The sequence below is a fragment of the Ochotona princeps genome, chromosome 14 (assembly GCF_030435755.1).
Source record: "Ochotona princeps isolate mOchPri1 chromosome 14, mOchPri1.hap1, whole genome shotgun sequence".
Lineage (NCBI taxonomy): Eukaryota > Metazoa > Chordata > Mammalia > Lagomorpha > Ochotonidae > Ochotona > Ochotona princeps.
The window spans coordinates 62,767,533-62,783,052 of record NC_080845.1 but is presented as its reverse complement, the minus strand read 5'-3'; the positions used below and the strand labels follow the sequence as shown (position 1 = coordinate 62,783,052).

Genomic DNA, 15,520 nt, shown 5'->3' with positions numbered 1-15,520 from the left:
TTCCTTTCACAGAGTTCCTCCAAGTTAAGAAATTCCTGAGAAATTCACCGAAAATAAGCGTAACAAGTAGATTACAGAGTTATGTAAATAGCTTTTCTAAGAATATAACTGCGTTTTCCTAAGTGAAGAAAAAAATACTGAGGAGGCAAAACCCAGAAATACTCAATGGAAATCCAGAAAGTCCTGGGATGTTCTGTGAGGCCCCGCCCCGCGTGACGTCATCACAGCGAGACAGCCGCGGGGCCGGGGAGGCGGGCGGGGCCAGACAGGGCCGTGGGCGGGGCCTGAAGGCCGGTGGGAGGAGTCGAGACAATCGGTGGGCGGAGTCGGGGAGGTGGACGAGCGGGGGCAGAGAGGGTCGTGGGTGGGGCCTGGTGGCCGAGAACGCTGTGGGAGGGGCCGGGACGGCCGGTGGGAGGGGTCGAGGAAGCCGGTGGGCAGTGTCGGAAGGCGGGCGGGGAAAGCCGAGGGAGGGAGTGGGCCGGGGAGGCCGATGGGCGGGGTCGGGAAGCCAATGGGCCGAGTCTGGGAGGCCGGTGGGGGGGCCTGGGGAGGTTGGTGGGTGGAGTCGGGGCGTGCGTGCGGAGCCGGGGAGGCCGGTGGGCGGGGTCACTGCTGTGAGTGGGCGGGGCGGGCGGGAGGGCGGGGCTCCGGCTGCAGGTCCTTTCCCGCTGTCGTCGCATAGCAGGCTGTCGGCCTCCCCGAGCTGGCCTGGGTTGACCCCGTCCTACACGTCGTGCACCAACGCTGGGACGCTGACTCGGTTGTCGAGCCGTCGCGGTCCCTTCAGCAGCTCCGTCCGCCCTCGGGCCGAGCCCAGTGGGATCCGGAGGCTGAGGACGGAGACCCCGGTGAGGCTCCTGCACCGGTGCGCCCTGCACGCCCGGCCCAGGGGCTGTGGTCTTCGTGCGCCCACTTCAGGCTCCCGGCCAGGAACCCGCTCTTCTCCGGGAGCGCGGGCGATGCCGGCTTCCAGGTGAGCCGGCTGCACCTGTCCTCTCTCCACGGGAGCCGGGCTGTTGAGGACCGGAGTGATGGCCCCGGGTTCCTCCATTCCTTCACCGACTCCCACCAGTCTTGGAGCCTTGCCGCCCACCCTTCTGGGCAGGGAGTGAGAGTGGGCCCAGGGGCGAGCCGCCCTCCTCCCCACCCGTGCCTGCCCTGGAGGCCCAGGCCGAGCCAGCGAGGGGACAGGGAGGATGGGAGGCCGTGGCCCTCAGGGTGAGTGATGCGGGGCCGCGCGGGGTGCCAGCCGAGTCCCGGGGTCGGACTCCCGGGCAGCCTGTGTGTGCTGTGCAAAGCAGGAGGTGGGAGGGGGACGACTGGAGCCGGAGACCCCTGCCCTTCCCCAGGATCCTCGGAGGTGCAGGGATGGTGCGGGTCGCTTTCCTTTATTTACCGATGCAACTGTCATGTGGTTCCCTAGCAGCCTCCAAAGGCCAGGACGAGTTTCCCTGCAAACTTGTCGGCTCTTGATGTAGATGATGTTTTTAGTTTCACTCATTCTGTGCGGTGGGTGATACGACATCTCAGTATGCAGTTTTCGTTTTTCTTAGCCTCTAATGATGTCGAGTGTCTTCTGCTTACATCACAGCTGTGTATGCCTACTGGCGAAATGTCTGTTTCATGTTATTTGTGCATTGTCTGATTGGATTGTTTTCCTGTTGGGATGTAGCCTTCAAACATTTCCTCCTATTCTTTATATGCTAGTTTTTCTTTTTCTCAACATGATAATTCCTAGAACAAAAGGGTTTTTTGTTTTTTAATACCCAAACTGTCTACTTAGTTTTGCTTTTGCGGTCCGTGCCATTGGTGTAAAGCTTCACGTATTATGTGTGTAGTATTATGTCCTGGTGTGTTTCTTGTGTGTATGCATCCAAAAATTACTATTTTTAATACTTCAAGTTTTCATTTTATTAATACTGAAAATATCATTTTTAAACTATAGTCCTTTTTAAATTGACATCTCTTAGAATTATTCTAATACACATCTCAAGTCGTATATTAGTCTTGTGTACATGTTAAAAGAAGTAAGCAGGAAACATCTGTCAACACTTGGCTATGGCTTCTCATTCTGACTTACTGGCTTCTTCTGAAGCAATTTTCTTTTTATTACCATCATTATGATTCTGTTTAATAGTTTAATAGGCACTGGGATTTTCTGTTCCCCTCCCTAAAGTCCCTCCTCTTCCCACATACTGCTCTCTGTCTCCACCGCTGAACATACCAGCTTTCTGAAGCCACTTTCAACCCAGATATTGAAGTCTTTTTCCACACAATAGTATCAGTCGAACCATCAAGAATATTGGAGAATGAAGCACTTCCTGAAAGGGTACTACTTAGACGATGAGCTTGGGAATGTTCTGTCAAGCTGTGGATGTCAATTTGTGAATTTTCATGCTGGTGTTAATCTCTTCTGAATTTGCTAAAACGGTACCAGTGGAAGTTTCCCACACGTGGGACTTACATTTGTTCCTCCCAAGGACGTGGGTGCTTTAACAACCAAGGCATCAGTGGCAGCTGTGGTCTGGCCATTTTGCCCAGGAAATACAGCTGAGAGCTGACAAGTGGCAGTGTAACCATGACAGCAGTGCAGCCTGAGCATCTGTGGCCTTTCCGTGACCCAGGGCTGCTACTGTGCATACCTGGGGAGTGAATCAGTGGATATGGGCTCTCTTTGTCTCTCAAAGAAATAAATCGGTGATCCAAAAAAAAAAAAGGAAGGGGCATAAAAAATTTTAATTTTACCGTGATTTTGCCCCTGACCTCATATGGGTGTTTAGGAGCTCAAACTCATGCCACAGGGAGAGTAGGAATTTTATCTAAAGTGTTTGCAGACAGTGAGCTGGCGAATGTTTTGACTGGATCAAAGTCATTCTGACAGGTACACTGATACAATCCTGGTGGCTTTACAAGGAGAGATTGGAGACAGGGACCTGTGGGAACCCTTCCTCTTGACGTAAGGTGCTTTTTTCCTGTCAGAAATCTTCCAGCAAGAATACTCTCACCAGGGCCTGGTGCAGTAGCCAAGTGGCTAAAATCCTTGCCTCACACACACCAGGATCTCATATGGGCTATGGACACTGATTCTAATCCCAGCAGCCCCGTTTCCCATCCAGCTCCCTGCTTGTGGCCTGGGAAAGCAGTGGAGGACGGCCCAAGGCCTTGGGACCCTGCGCCTGCGTGGGAGACCCAGAAGAGGCTCCTGGCTCCTGGCTTCGGATCAGCGCGGTACCAGCCATTGCAGTCACCTGAGGAGTGAACCATCGGACTGAAGATCTTCCTCTCTGTCTCTCCTCCTGTCTCTATATATCTGAGTTTGCAATAAAAATAAATAAATCTTTAAAAAAATAAAAGAAATAGAGCAAGAAATGGCGTCGTTGGCCACCACCTGCAATGCTAGTTCGTGTCCTGGTTTCTCTACTTCTGATCCACCTCCCTGGATAAATCTAAATGAATCTTTTATTTTTGTGAAGAATGAGTTTGTTTACTTTTTGAAATTGTTATCATTTTATAAAACAATTTCATAGACCCTGGGATTTTTTCTTATCCACTCACCAAGTCCCCTATCCTCTAACCCCCAAATAACTGAGTTCCCCTATATTATTACTATTTTATTATTATATTATTATTAGTTCTTCATAAACAGCCATACGTCCATCATTGTGGGCATGGACAATGGCAGAGAGTCCAGCATCCTATTGTCAAGATACAATTAACAGTCTTATTGGGAGTACATCTTTGTCTGGAAGGAGAGATGCACACTGCATTGTAGCCTCACATCTGGATATGACAGTCTCCATCACACAATTTCTATAATCCCCTGAAATGAAAAGCCACAATATAAAATGAACAGGAAGAAAAATAGAAATTTGCAATTCCATGAAGTTAAATCACATGCTAATGAATGACTAATATGTCACTAAAGAAAATCAAGAATCTTCTTGAAGAAAATGATGCTGCTGTATATATAGGTCAGTGAAGAATTTTCATATTTTATTTATTTATTTATTTAAGATTTATTTGTTTTATTGGAAAGGCAATTTACAGAGAAGAGGAGAGACAGAGGAAGATCTTCCATCTGATGGCTGAACGCAAGAGGCCTCAACGGCTGGAGTTGAGCCAATCCGAAGCCAGGAGCCAGGAGCTTCTTCCGGGTCTCCCATGCAGGTCCAGGGTCCCAAGGCTTTGGGCCATCCTCGACTGCTTTCCCAGGCCACAGGCAGGGAGCTGGATGGGAAACGGGGCTGCCAGGATACAAACCGGCACCTATATGGGATCCTGGCACGTGTAAGGCAAGGATTTCAGCCGCTACGCTATTGTGCTGGGCCCTCAGTGAAGAATTTAATGGGAGGGCCTGGCATGATAATGTAGCAGTTAAAGTCCTCCTTGCCGGTTTGTATCCTGGCAGCCCCGTTTCCCATCCAGCTCCCTGCCTGTGGCCTGGGAAAGCAGTCGAGGATGGCCCAAAGCTTTGGGACACTGCACCCGTGTGGGAGACCTGGAAGAGGCTCCTGACTCCTGACTTCAGATTGGCTCAGCTCTGGTCGTTGTGCTCACTTGGGGAGTGAATCATCGGACAGAAGATCTTCCTCTCTGTCTCTCCTCCTCTCTGTATATCTACCTTATAAAAATAAATATCTGCCAATAAAAATAAATCTTTAAAAAAAAGAATTTAGAGAAAGTGTTTTGGAGAGATAAAACTAGAAAAGAAAACATCAAAATCCATGATGTATTGTTTCCACTGATCTTTGCTGGTGAGATATGTCTCCTAGGCAACTAATGGATGGGCTTTATTTTTTTTTAATCCAGTCTATTTACCTATGGCATTTGACTGATGAGTTTAATTCATTTACATTCAGAGTTAATATGAATGGGTAGTAATTTGGTCCTGTCATTTAGTAATGGGTTGATAATTGATTCAGTCTTCTGTTACTTTACTGAGATGTTCTTCACATTTGCCTTTGGTTTTGGTGGGTGCTATTCCTCTGCTCTGTCAAGAGAACATCTTGAAGTATCCTTTGGAGGGCAGGTTTGGAAGAAGCATATTCTTTTAACTTTTCTTTACTGTGGAGGAATTTTATTTCATTGTCAAAGACAAAGGAAAGCTTTGCTGAGTACGTTATTCTGGGATGGCAATTTTTTTCTTTTAGAATCTGGAATATGTCACTACATTCTCTTCTGGCCCGTAGAGTTTCCTGTGAGTTTAATTGGCAATCCTTTATATGTCAACTGTTTTTTTTCACATGCACATTTAAGAATCTTTTCTTTATGTTTGATTGAAGAGAGCTTGATAATCATGTGTCGTGGTGAAGATCGCTTTTGGTCAACCCTGTTGGGAGTTTTGTGCCCCTCCTGGATGTTGTTTCCCAATCCTTTCTTTAGATGAGGGAGTTTTCCCCTTATTATTTCATTAAAAAACATTTTAAAACCAAGCTTCTCTTTCTGTACCTTCTGGGACTCCCATAACTCTTATATTTGGCCTTTTAATAGTGTCTTTCAATTCTTGAATACTTTTTTTAGCTTGACCCAGCTCTACTTCCAGTTTTTTGTTTGTTTGTTTCCCCCTGGTGACAGGAAATATCTTCTAATTTTGAGATTCTTTCTTCTGCTTGCTTCATTCTATTTTGGAGACTCTCCACTATATTTTTAATTTGTTCCACTGTATTCTTCATTTCTGATGTATCAGTTTTCATTTGATTCATTTCCTGTGAAAGATCTTCCATCTGCTGATTAACTTCCCAAATGGCTGCAACAACTGGAGCTAAGCCAATCCGAAGCCAGGAACCTGGAGTCTCTTCCGGGTCTCCCACTTGGGTTGCAGGGTCCCAAGAGTTTGGGCCATCCTCGACTGCTTTCCCAGGCCATAAGCAGGGAGCTGGATGGGAAGCAGGGCTAATGGAATTAGAACCAGTGTCCATCTGGGACCCCAGCACATGTACGGCGAATACTTTAGCCACTAGGCTACTTCACTGTGCCCAAGGAATGGAATTTAACTAATAATGCCACTGCTATGAGCGAGCATGAAAATAAATACCTGTGTGTTATTCCTCATCATTGACGAAGCAGTTTTCTGCACACAGTGTCAGCCTCAGGTTGTTTTGCAGATCCTGTTCATCAAGGTGAACAAAGTCCCTCTGTGTTCCTAATCTCCGTGGGAAACGTACCGCTAGGAGCGTGAGCACTTTTCTTCCTTAGCCTTTGGATGTGGTGGATCACTTGATTTTCCAACAATGGACAAGCTTGTATTGAAAGAACAGTTGTTCTGGGTGATGGTGTACAATTCCTGTTATTGCATCACTAACTTCTGTTGACTCACACGTGGTGTGTTCCTACTTACCAGGTATTGGCTCGTGGTGTTGCTGTCTATACCGTATTCTTCTGGCTTGGGCATCAGCGAAGAGGCATGCGCTTTTCCTTGCTCTGAAAGCCCGTGTGCAGAACTGAAGCTCCTGCTTCACTTCGCTCTGGTCATATCGCTTATCTTATGTCATATTGTTTAATCTCTCTCTGCAAGTCTCTGTCCTTTATTGGTACATTTACATATTAAGATATATGTAAGCAAGAATATGATGGAGTCTTCATCAGATTTTTAGGTCTCATGTTTCCTCTTTGTTTCTGTTGTGTTTTTGGACTTCGTACAGCTAGTTTTGATATATTTTTACAGTTACATGCAGATTTCTCCATTGTGTTGTTGAGCATACCTTTTTGTGTGTTGTTCAGTGGCTGCTCTTAGTGTTACATCATGTAAACAAGATTCATCTCATTTTACTGACATCGCCAATTTACTGATTCACATGAAACAGAAAACTCGCAGCTGCTGCATTTCCCTGCCCTTACCCATTCATCTCCTGCCTGCTCTACTGAAGACAACATAATATTCCGAAATCTTTCCACTTTATTCATATTTAGGAACACCACAGGAACACCACAGGAAGGGTTGTGACTTTTAAACTAAGCTAAAAAACTCAACAATGTAAAGTAGAGCAATACCTTTTCAGTCAATATTTTGGCCTATGGTGTTTTCTTTCTTTAATGAAGAAATATATGTGTGTTTATCCTCCTGCAAGGAGCTTATTTGTCTGTTTTTGCACTTACAGCTATGTGTAACTTTGGGCCTGGTGCAATGGCTCAATGGCTAACTCTTCACCTTGCAAGTGCCAGGATCCCGTGTGGGTGCTGGTTCATGTCCCAGATGCTCCACTTCCCATCCAGCTCCCTGCTTGTGGCCTGGGAAAGCAGTCGAGGACGGCTCAAAGCCTTGGGACCCTGCACCTGCATGGGAGACCCAGAAGAAGCTCCTGGCTTCGGATCTGCTCAGCTCTGGCCATTGTGCCCACTTGGGGAGTGAACCAGTGTAGGGAAGATCTTTCTCTCTTTCCTCTTCATAAATCTGATCTGCATTTCCAGTGAAACATATACTAAAAAGAGGAAGAAAAGCTATCAGAATACATAACTTTAATAATACTTTGTTTTATATATGATAGAAATGAGCACTTTGGGGTTCGGGCTCTGCTTGGTCAAATTAAAAGCCACAACATGTTTTTCAGTGTGCTAACCTAAACTGAATAGTTTATAGTGGAAAAGTTAAAACTTGAAATAACATTTACATTGCTTGATGACTGACTAATCAAGAACTCCACTAAGATACATGATTTTCATTTTACTGTACTTTAAACATTTGTATGCCCTTTTATTTTTATTTGAAAGGCAGACAGAGACATTCATTTTCTCAGTGTCCTCGAGTCAGGGCTGTTCCAGGTTGAAGCCAGGAACCCAGAACCCAATGCGGGTCCTCCCTGGGGGTGACAGGGACCCAACAACTTGAGCTACCAGCTGCTGCCTTTCAGGGTGTACAGCCGCAGGAAACTGGGCTGGAAGCAGACGCTGGACTCGAACCTGTCCAGTCCAGTATAGGATCTAAGTATGCTGAGAAGCGTCTTAACTGATGTGCCAAACACCTACACCCAAGATTAATTTTTTATCCTGAAATAATTTTAGATGCATATTCAGTTGTTAGGAATTCTTACACCCCCTTTTTTTCTTTTTTTTTTAAAAAAAGCTTTATTTATTTTTATTGGAAAGGCAGATATATATAGAGAGGAGGAGAGACAGAGAGGAAGATTTTAAGATTTCTCGTCTGATGATTCATTCCCCAAGTGACTGCAATGGCCGGTGCTGTGTCAACCTGAAGCCAGAAGCCAGGAACTCCTCCAGGTCTCCCATGCAGATGCAGGGTCCCAAGGCCTTGGGCCGTCCTCGACTGCTTTCCCAGGCCACAAGCAGGGACTGGATGGGAAGTGGGGCTGCCGGGATTAGAACCGGTGCCCATATGGGATTCTAGCACGCTCAAGGTGGACTTTAGCCACTAGGCCACGGTGCTAGGACCCTCCCCCATATTCTTCAAAGAGATACACAAATGGCTGGCAAGCCTTTAAGGAAATGCCTTCAATCAAAACGACATAAATCAAAACCTCACATTAGAAGAGATATTAGGTTGAAAATCGAAAATAATGTGTTGGTAAGCAAGTGGGGGAATGATTTCCTCATGCAGAGCCCGTGCAGATGTTAAACGATGCAGCTGCTGCACATTTGCTGTGGTGCTTCTTCAAACAACTTTGCATGCAATCACTGTATGACCCAGCAATTCCACTCCTAATACTTACCTGCCAAGAACCGAAAGCAGACTCCTGCACACACTTGCAGTACAGGTATGTACTTAGCAGCAGCATTTAAATCAGCCAAAGGGTAGAAACAGCCCATGTCCCTAACAGAGGAACCGATAACAAAAATGTGCCCCTCCCCTCTGCAGCCACCCCCGCTGCAGGGACAGAGAGGCACTAGCACTGGATGCTGGTGCACCTGCACTGGCGGCACTCCCAGAAGTGAAGCTGGGGCTGAACTCTTTCTCTGTCCCCACTTGTTCACATCTTGTGAGCTCTACAGGCTGTGCAGGCCTCACTCCTGGGAGTTCTCATCCTGTCCTATGCCCTACCTGATCTTAGGGTCTGTGATGGGGAGGCCACCTGGTCTTGGGCCCGCAGATGTTGCTAACACCACACAGATATTCAGGACAGATGTGGCTCCGTAACGCTCCATCCCACAGAGCCCACCCACCCCAGGGTGACACATCCCAGGTTCACTGTGGCTCCTGCAAGGATTGCACTTGGGGTGACTGAGGCAGTGCTGAAGGGCGAGCACAAAACCTCCAAATGTTGCCACTCCTTCCTCTTCCTGACCCACACCCTTTCCTTTCTGTCCTTCTCGGCTCTTAACACCCACACCAGGCCAGTGCAGGACCCGCAGGCCTTCCCGTCAGGACCCTTCCCAAATCCTGCATCAACTCAAACCTTTCCGTAGACAGGTCTATGTGGCTACATGACACACATCCACTTTGACCCCTCCCAGTGTCGTTACAGGCTCAAGGACACACTACCCATTTTATCACACTCCCTGTCATCGCTCGTCAACTCCCCTGGGCCCAGAGACGAGCTCTTGGGGCCTTGACCCCAGGTTCTAGCTCCCCAGTATCATCCTGTCACCCACTGTGTGTGCACAGCACGTGCTTCTGTCCTGATTCCTGGGCCCTTTGCTCTGACGCACCCCTCCCAGTGGAATCTCTGGGGGCCTCGGGCCGCCACCACTGCCTCCCAAGCACCCACGACAGCAGGTGGAGGAGATACAGCCACCATCTGGTGGGAATGCTGGGGCCACGTCCGTGACCCTCTGTCCTAACAGTCTGTGAGCTGGCTAGCCTGTGCTGGCTCTAGAAACATCCTCTTCTGCTTTGCTTGAGCCGCTGGTGCTGGCTTGTCGCAGCCAGATATGGGGTACAGTGGGTGTCCCACGGAGAGTGGGGTAGCTTTCCAGACCTGGGGCTGTCCCTCCCTGGATCACAGAACACCATCTCCTCCCTTCTCTCCTCAGGCCTAGGGTTGGGAGCAGCTGTTTCCAATGCTACATTGGGCCCCTCACCACCCATGTCCTGGTGCACACTCTGCCCACAGCCACACTGTCCCTCCTAGTCTTGGCACCAGCCCTAGGTGGGGTGAGGGATCTTGCAGGCATCCTGCCCCGTCCCTCAAGCACCTGTTCTTTATGTAGACAATATAGGAAACTTCTGGGGTAACTAAAAGTGAAGTAAGCACAATATTTTCTCAGTAACTGACATTAAAAGAAGTACTTTGTGCTGTGTACGATTCTGTATTCACAATCAAGGAAACATGAAAGTTTTTAAATAAGGAAACAAGGTTACCATTAACAGTTTTTTTTTTCAATCCTGAAAGTACATTGGCTACTGAAAATAATGCCAAATTAAGAACAATGGCATGAGATGTGAATGGCGCAGAATTAGCATTTGGGTTTCTTGTTTGGCCTTGTGTATTTTAAAATAATCAAAATTTAGGTAAATTGACTACTACATATGTCTAACACCAGTTTTTCATGGTTTTATTTTTTTTTTTATAATTTTTATACTTATTTTATTATTGCAAAGTCAGATATACAGGGAGGAGAGACAGAGAGGAAGATCTTCCGTCTGCTGATTCACTCCCCAAGTGAGCACAACGGCCGGAGCTGAGCTGATCTGAAGCCAGGAACCCAGAGACTCTTCTGGGTCTCCCATGCGGGTGCAGGGTCCTAAGGCTTTGTACCATCATGGACTGCTTTCCCAGGCCACAAACAGGGAGCTGGTTGGGAAGTAGGGCTGCTGGGCTTAGAACCAGTGCCCATTATTCCTCACAGAGGCTGTGGCCTCTGGGCTCAGCTGCAGGGGCCAGTGAGCCCCTAGCCCTCCCAGTGGAATGGCTAATGGGACCCTCCTCCCTCCCTGCCTGGGTCCTGTCAGACCAACAGCCTCCACCCTCACTGGCCTCTGAGGGCTGGGTGTGGCTCCAGAGGAGCCCAAAGAATTCTCAGCAGACAGGCACTGGGCCTCAGCCTCGCCAGTGCTACTCCCCGGCTGCCTGGGGCTCCTGGAGTCCCTTCCTGACATACACACAGCAGCCCCCAGCCTCCCTGCTGCTCTCTGGAGGCGGCTCTCCTGCTGACAATAGCTGCTGGGTGTCTGTGGCCCTGGTGTCACTTCTGGGCCCTCTGCTCACAGACACCACGATTCTGCTCCCAGGAGCTTCACCTCTCCCAGTGGGCAGGTGTCTGCTCTGGGTCTGAGCAGCTCCTGCTCCCAGTTGAGGCCCCCTTTCTCCTGGTACACCGGGCAGCATGTGCAGCCTTGGCAGAAACTGCAGCTCCCCCAGCCGCCAGGCCCTTCCCTCCTGCAGAGCCGCTTGCTCCCTTGAGCCATTCCTGTGTCCTCTGTCTTTCCTGTGTCCCTCTGACCCCCCAGATGGATGTAGAGTGGGGAAGCTAGACCATGGCTGCTTCCTCCCTCTCTGTAACCCTGTGCCCATCCTTGTCCTTGTCCTGTGTGGTCACTCTCAGGACAAGGACATGCAGGCCCCTCCGCATGGTGAGGCCCAGGCCTCACCCCCATCCCTTCCTGCAGTCCCTGCTCCCACCTCCTGGTTTCTGCGCTGGACTCAGGGTTCATGTCCTCATGGGCCTCTGTGTTCCTGAGCCTCTTTTCCATTACTGGAGGGGCAGCCGCCTGGAGTTTGGCATCAGTCATGCAGGTAGGGTCGGGGGGGATCCCTGTTCCCTGTTCCAGTAAGAAAGTCCATGCCTGTGGAGAGCCATCAGGAGGGCAGGGCGACACGGCATCAGTGTGGGCCTATAGCCTCAGCCCCAGGTTGGCACTGGCGGTTCTGTGAGCCTCAGCCCAAACTGTGTACCTGCCTTCTGGCCTCTCTCCTCTTCCTCCTGCGTGTCCTCTCGTCACCAGTGACAGCCACCACCGCAGTGCACGGCCAGATCATCGAGGGGCTCCTGAGGCCTGTGGGCACTTGTTTCACCGCGTCATACCCCACCAGCTGACACAACATTTGGAAAGCCAGCTGGGCCTACAGGCTGCAAAGGCTTTGCCACTTGGATTTGTTGCCCTGTGTCCCATGGCTGCAGTGACCATTCGGAACACCGAGGAGTGTTCTGTAATGCAAACAAGGGCCTGCTGACCATCGTCATGCCTGAGGAGGGAGTGTGGCCAGCCTGGCTCAAGATCACATGTCCTCGGCTCTGCACCTCCAGTGGATGTTTGGATTAGTAGTTTCTGTGATTTATAGCTACTCACATCACTTGCTCTCTTTAGTAGCCTGGTTTTACTTTTGCCCTTCTTAACGCATCAATGACTCATTTTTACCCTCCCCGATGGCAGTGTCTCTTAGCAGAGTGCTTGCAGTCCCTCCTGCTAGGATACTGCTGCTGCATGTGAAGTGTATCCGTAGGCTCGATTCTCAGTGCAGCCAGCACTCTGATGCAAATAAACTTGTTAACATTGGTCATAAAATAATTGGCTTCCCGTACACCTTCTCCAGTGTTCTTTCATTATGGAGATCAGTATCACTTCCCTCCACTCTGAAGGTTTTTTTTTTTTTTAAGATTTATTATTTTTATTGGAAAGTCAGATATACAGAGAGGAGAGAGAGAGGGAGATCTTCCGTCCAATGATTCACTCCCCAAGTGAGCACAATGGCCGGTCTGCGCCGATCCGAAGTCAGGAACCAGGAACTTCCTCCATGTCTCCCACACAGGTGCAGGGTCCCAAGGCTTTGCGCCAACTGCTTTCCCAGGCCACAAGCAGGAAGCGGGGCTGCCAGGATTAGAACCGGTGCCCATATGGAATCCTGGTGCATTCAAGGCGAGAACTTTAGCCACTAGGCCACTGTGCCAGGCCCTGAAGGTTTTCTCTGAACACTTACTGCAGAGTAAATCTACTTGACAACAAAGTCCCTCATTTCCCTTTTTGTCTTAAAAAAAATTCTCCATCTTGGCACCATTTTTTAAGGGTAATATTCACGGGCATAGTTGGTGATTTTTCCATTCAACATTTTAAATATTTCACCCCAAGTGCTCTTTGCTTTGTCCAGTTTCTGAGGAGTGAGCTGGTTTCATTCCTGTCCTTGTTTCTCTGTGATGGTTTGTTCCCTCTGGGCCCTTTCAAGATTTAGTCACATTTTCAGTTTTCCAGAGGCCCACCTGGAGATGCTTTTGGCATTAGTCTCAAACTACGGAATGTTTGGTTTGATGTCTGTCAATATTTCTGGAAAATTCTCAGCAGTTATTTCTTCTAATATTTCTTGTCTTCCCTCTCATTATTTCCACAATGCAAGTCCCAGGAATTAGTTCTTTTTTCATTGAGAGCCCTACGCATCCTAATCATAGTTTGTGATCTCTATTTATTAATGTGAAGAATAGAGTGACAAAGAAAGAGGGAGACAGAGAACTTCTCCTCCTACTGCTTTACTCCACAAATACCCTGTACAGCCAGATCAGATCAAAGCCAGGAGCGAGGATTCCATCCAGGACTCCCATACGGGTGGCAGAGACCCAAGCATGGAGCCAACACCTGCGGCCTCCCAGTGTGCTCAGCAGCAGGAAGCGGAGTCCAAAGTGCAGGCACTGTGAGGGAGGGTGTGAGCGTCCCAAGCAGCACCCTCACCACCGTCTCACTCTCCTGGCCAATGTAGCTGATGCGATTATCTGTTACGCACCATCACCAAATAGTCACATAGTTAGGCTCAAGTCTACTGTAAGCAATTTGGTTCTTATTTAAGTCTGTTCTTGGTTCTCCTTTCTGTTTTTCAGCATTCCCGTGTGACTGAGTTGCGCAGCCGGCCTGCTGTGCTCACTGCTAATGCTTGCCCTCCGCGGCTCCTGATGCAGCTTTAGGGTTGGGCCACACTGTACAGGCTCCATCTCACGGGCCTCTGCAGGGCCCTGGAAAGGAAGCAGGTTCTTTTCTCTGTTGTTTTTTCCTCCCACATCCCTCCCTCTCTCTGTACATACATTTGGTATTCACTTAGCAACCTGTTCCAAAGTAAACTTTCTCTGACTTCTAGTTGGGCTTTGAAATGCACCGATCTCCCTCATCGTCTGCACAGCCGTGCTTGTTCCCCTCATGATGGGGGCTGACCTGCAGCCCCACTTGCTGCTGCACAAGAGCATTGTTGGATCAGACCGCACAGGGACACAGCCTTCCAAGCATGGCGCCTACCGGATGCACATCCCTCACCCCACTGTATGTCAAACCGCCGTAAGTTGGGTGCTTTCTGTCTGCGCATGCAAGCAGAGCCCAGGAGCGCGTCCACCTTACAGATGCATTATGAGCCAGGAATATTTCATAAGCCTTGTGAATGTCACAGGCTGTTTACATCCTGCTCCTCCATCCCCTGCCCCAGATCCCTCCAGTGAAGGTCAGTGTACACAACTAAGTCTTTTAAAATTAATTAATTTTATGATACAGTTCCAAAGGCTGGTTTTAAACGTGGTCCTGAGTAGGGCCTTTGGTCTGCCAAGCTTCTGTGTCCTGTCAGGAGAGAGGCAGAACAATTACTGCTGTGGCTGCCCAGAACTCACACAGTGAGAAGGCGCCCCCCTCTCCCCAAAACCGAGGGAAGAGGCCTCAGAATGAGACCTGCTCGATGCTGGGCACCTTGGAAGTGTGACACACATTTCTGTTGTTTGTTGCCTGCTCTGGGCTGTCTTATATGGCAGCCTAAGCCAACCAAGGCTCCACGTGTTTTTCTCAAAGAAATGACCAAAGAAGTCAAGGCTGGGCCCCTAGGCTATGCCACAAGGATATTTATGACCAGGAAGTATGGATGTCATACGGCATAACCTCAGCTATGTGGAATCCTTGCAGATACTTAACTGTATTCCCAGGTCACAGAGCACTGACCAGCTCTTAGTAAGAACTCAAACTCTTCACTCTGCAAACAAGGTGTTTCTCCATGGCAGACACCAGGTGGACAATGGCCATCTGGACCATGCAGGAGGTTGGGATGCCTGAGCTGGACCCACACAACAGCTGTGGGATGCTACCAAAGGCGACGCAAACTCTCCACTAACACTGCAAGCTCCTTCTGTCAAAAGGGAGTGTGACTGTGCTGCCACGCTCCACTGTGTGTTGGCCAAGTTCGTGATGCCCACTGTTCCAGAAGGCGCCTATCCACGGGATGCTTAACATCAATTGTAATAAGTAAGTCACATGTTTATGACCTCTCCAGGAGGGCTGAGGGCCCCACCCTGAGCAGGCAACAGGATGCAGGCGATGTGAGGCCCATCTCTGGAGAGTGGGGGGAAGGATGCTGGAGGGGCTGATGGAAGGTAACCCCCCAAACAAGGACATGCCTGAGGCTGAGGCTGAGCCACAGGCCTTGAGACTCATCTGGGGGACCCAGAGGGAAGCAGCCTGCCAGGAGCTTTGGAGCAGCAGCGGGATGTATATTGCACGGCATCAAAAAACCAGGAAGATATAAACCAGTGGCCAGAGGATGGCCGCTGTGTCATCCACGCCTTGTGCGCCATCCACAAGAATCAACGTGACTGTTCAAAGCTGTTGCCAGAGGGCAACACTCACGTGGCACGGGCGAGCCAGGCCCAGGCAGGGCGCTGCGCATGCAGCCCT

The 15,520-nt window shown here is 49.1% G+C and overlaps 1 long non-coding RNA gene across 1 annotated transcript; it reads left to right on the top strand.

Moving 5' to 3' along the window:
- Positions 1-882: 882 nt before the first annotated feature.
- LOC131481956 (uncharacterized) lies at positions 883-13,863 on the top strand. Its single transcript, XR_009246664.1, has 3 exons — positions 883-976; positions 8,555-8,711; positions 13,699-13,863. It is a non-coding gene; the product is annotated as an uncharacterized LOC131481956 (long non-coding RNA).
- The last annotated feature ends 1,657 nt before the right edge of the window (positions 13,864-15,520 follow it).